This window comes from Silene latifolia, chromosome 9 (assembly GCF_048544455.1).
Source record: "Silene latifolia isolate original U9 population chromosome 9, ASM4854445v1, whole genome shotgun sequence".
Classification (NCBI taxonomy): domain Eukaryota; kingdom Viridiplantae; phylum Streptophyta; class Magnoliopsida; order Caryophyllales; family Caryophyllaceae; genus Silene; species Silene latifolia.
Window position 1 is genome coordinate 225331266 of NC_133534.1, and position 4037 is coordinate 225335302.

At 41.1% G+C, this 4037-nt stretch overlaps 1 non-coding gene across 1 annotated transcript; it reads right to left on the minus strand.

Annotated features, from left to right (window-relative positions):
• Nucleotides 1-3142: 3142 nt before the first annotated feature.
• Nucleotides 3143-3249, minus strand: LOC141603935 (small nucleolar RNA R71). Its single transcript, XR_012525770.1, has one exon. It is a non-coding gene; the product is annotated as a small nucleolar RNA R71 (small nucleolar RNA).
• Nucleotides 3250-4037: the final 788 nt, after the last annotated feature.

Below are 4037 nucleotides of genomic sequence, written 5' to 3' on the forward strand. Positions count from 1 at the left end.
TTATCAATAACATATTATTATATCCTATGTCTCATAAAATCATAAAATTACAAGGGTTATATATTAGTATCATATTTTATCCTATAAATTAAACTAATCATCTTGATTAGTCAATTAAAGTTGTAACGGTTTTAAAAGTATGAAAAAATATTTGGGTTATTACAGTCTTATGATTATCATTGCCTCGGGTAACCGAGATGGTGACGTTTCCATACCTTAAGTGGTCCTGGTAAGGTACTTGGAGTATGGGGGTGTCACAAAGTGGTATTAGAGAGACAATCCTGAAACCTATAAACAATGAACTTAATGAACATAGGGAGTCAAACTAAAATGAACCCGGGGTAGAAGTTGTAAGAGCTAATGTAAAGGCTTGGGAGACGTCTTAAAGTCACGAACTCGCCCTACAATTTTGAATCGGTCACATGGGTACGTGTCGGGATCGTTATGTGTTATCTTCTTGTTTGTATGTCTATATAATAACATGTGGTGCGAATTGGTGGATGTATGAATGTGGGGGATAGGAGGTATGGAATAAAAGGTGATGAATATGTGATTTGTATGTTGGATGAATGAAGGCATGATGATTGATTTATAACATGATATGCTAGAAATACGGAAGTAAAGTTGTTATGTTTGAGTATATAAAGAGTTGTGTATATATATGTATTGTTGTTGTCGTTATGTTGGTAGTATATAAAGTTGGGAAAGAAAGATGAACATGCGGGTAGTTATACGAGTCTGCATGACTCGATTGAGTGGGGGTCACTCGATCGAGTAGGTGAGAGGCTCGGCCGAGTGGGTCTGACTCGATCGAGTAGGTAATCTTACGTTTTTCGGGCAGAAGTGAATTTTTGGGTGCTCGATCGATTAGGTGGGGGCACTCGATCGAGTGGGGTCGGCTCGATCGAGTAGGTAGTTGATGCGTGTCAATTATATGATGTTTTACACCCTATTTTACACGCATTTCAGAGCTCATTTATGTGGTTTAAGGCTACTATTTACCCCATTTCGTCTACTTTCGTATTTTATTGTAATATTGCAGAATTATGCGGAAATGAGTAGATATTGAGCTAAATCCGTCCCCGAGTACCTTGCACTGCATTTGACGTAAAGTATTTACTCAAGGAACGAGCTTGGTGCGCATTTCGAGGCCCGAAAGACAAATCCACGAGAAGTTAAAAGCGGACTGTCAGCTACATCAGTCGATCGACCGCTGCCCTTAGTCGATCGACCAATGCACAACAAACAGAAGCTACTGTTTAGAGCTTACCAGTCGATCGACTGCCTATCCTAGTCGATCGACCACACCGCTATTCTGACGAGAATTAAAAGATCGAGATTTCCAAAGCCCATTATATTTAGGTTTTAGAAATAAGTGTTACGTATATTTCTATATAACGTAACTGACTTTAGGAATTAATCATCAAGTCTTTTACCAGAAACTTTAAGGAAATAATTAGGGTTCGTAGATTATTGCTCTTTCATTAATAAAGTTCGTTTCGCAATCGGTTTTTGATCTCTCTTCTGCAATTCCTCTACACGGTATTCATCTGTTTCAATATTCAGTTTGTTTGCTTTCATTCGTAGTATAGAATTGCTAGGATTAGATCTCCCGAAACCGATTTATCGTTTATGTTATTTGTTTGTTTATTTAATTCAAGCATGAATTCAGTAGTTTATTTCGTTAATTTAGTTGTTGTTTTTCATCAATATCATGAGTAGCTAAATTATTCGTGCTAGGATGTAGGGAACCTATAGTTAGGCGGCATTAGAACTAATTTGGCCTGAAATTGCGTGTTGGTCGATCGACCGCCATACCTGGTCGATCGACTGGCCACGTGAGGTGTTACCTTCGTTTTAATTGATTTAATTCTATATTTGACGAATCGAGTGCACGCGTAGTTGAATGTTTAGGTTTTGACTGACCCAATAGATCGAAAGATAGGGGAAGTTGCTAGACCACCAATTAAAATGACTAGATTAGCGAGATCGAAAGATATGCTAGTTTAGCCTTTTGACTCACTTTTCAGGACGAAAGTCAGTATTATGATATTAGGGACCTGTAGCGAGATCGAAAGATGCTACCTGTTAAGAGTGGACCGAGAGGACCTCTTATTTTCCCGTCTCACGTGCTTGATTTAGACCTACCTAGTATGCTGCCGCCGAAACTATAGTGAACCGACCATCTTAGCAACTTTTTTTATTCTTGATTTCATCTACTGTTTAGTTTATTTGTCTTTTATTGCTTTTAGCTATAGATCAACTCAAAACAACCCCCACACTCTGTTACTTTAAGACCGAAATTAGGACAACTAATAATTACATCTGCCTCTCTGTGGTTCGACCCTGTTACCACTAGCTTCTGTTAGTTTTAATAGATTTATAAATATTATTTTTGGTACTCACAACGACGGGTATCAAATTTTGGCGCCATTGCTGGGGAGGCAATTGTTCTAATTTTTAGTTGTTTTATTTAGTCTGTTTCTTAGTTTAAGGGACATTCGTTCCTTAAACTATTCTCATATTATTTTTGTAGTTTCTTCTTATGCGCAGGTCACAGGGTGGTGAATTAGTACCGTTCAATCCTGAGATTGAGAAGACTTTGCGCGAGTTGAGACGATCATCTAGGATATTGCCGACAGAGGAAGAGCTGAGTACTCTGTCTAGTTACTACGAGAACGAGCTATACGAGGAGGATCCACCTTCATCTCCCATTTCCACTTCATCAACTGAGACCGTCACATCTCCATATTTTCCAGTCATGGCCGAAGAAGCGAGTATAGCTAGTCACTCAGAGCCGACAGCTGTAAATCTATATAAGGGGTTCGAATTACCGGGAGCTGATAGGAAATTCGAACCGATGCCTTCTTATATCAACTTGGTTGAGAGGAACCAATTCGGGGGAGCTGCAAATGAAGATGTAGCCAAGCATATGGAGATATTTATCGATTATTACTGCTCTATACCCCCGCCGACCGGTGTGACCCAGGACCAGATAAAGGAGACTATGTTTATATTCTCACTCCGCGATGCTGCAAGGGAGTGGTATAGAGACCTGGACCGAGCTGCTAATGGGATCACCGACTGGAATTCTTTGGCTTTGGCATTCTACAAGAAATATTTCTCTGCCTCGAAGACAAATGCCATTAGAGCTCAGATCACGAGCTTTAAACAGGGTCCTGATGAGAACTTTCACGAAGCATGGGTCCGTTTTAAGAAGCTGGTGCGAACCATTCCGCATCATGGGTTTGAGAAATGGAGCCTATGCAATCAGTTATACGAACGACTCTATGACGATCAGAGGGCTATCCTGGACGAGACAGCTAATGGCATATTCCAGGAGAATACGGGGGAGACTAAGGGGTGGAAGATCATTGATGACTTGGCCACCCACAAAGCTGAGTATGGGAATTCCAGGGGAAATCAAAGGAGAGCTGTTGAATCTCCTTCGGTAGCTGCATTGGAAGCTCTCACGGCGAGATTTGACAAGTACAAGTTGGGAGGAGCTTCAAAAGGAGGGATTTACCATGTAAATGCCGTTTCAGACGGTCCTTTCGTCTGTAAAAAATGTGGAGTTGAGGGACATGTTTCAGACAATTGTCCTAGTCCCTTTGAGTCTTGTGCTGCCTTTCAACATTATAGGCAGACAAACACATACTATGAGCCGAATGTCTACCCAAACTTGAGGTGGAGTAGCCAAAATGTCTTGAATCGACTCAACCTCCCACAGCGAAAGATCGAGAACTATGTGCCCCCTCATAAGCAACAACAGTACCAAAAGCCTCCGTATGTCCCACAACAGCAGCAACAAGCCCAAGGTTCTGATTTCAATGAGTTGACGAATTTTTTGCTGAAGGAATCCCAGGCTAGAGAGGCCGGGATGAAGATGTTGGAGAGCCAAATTGCCCAATTGACTACCAAGAATACAACTCGAGGTCCGGGACATTTACCGACTCAAACTGATCAAAAGGAGACCCTTAATGCCATTACCTTGAGAAGTGGGTCTACCCTTGATGGGCCCATTATGGTTGAGGACG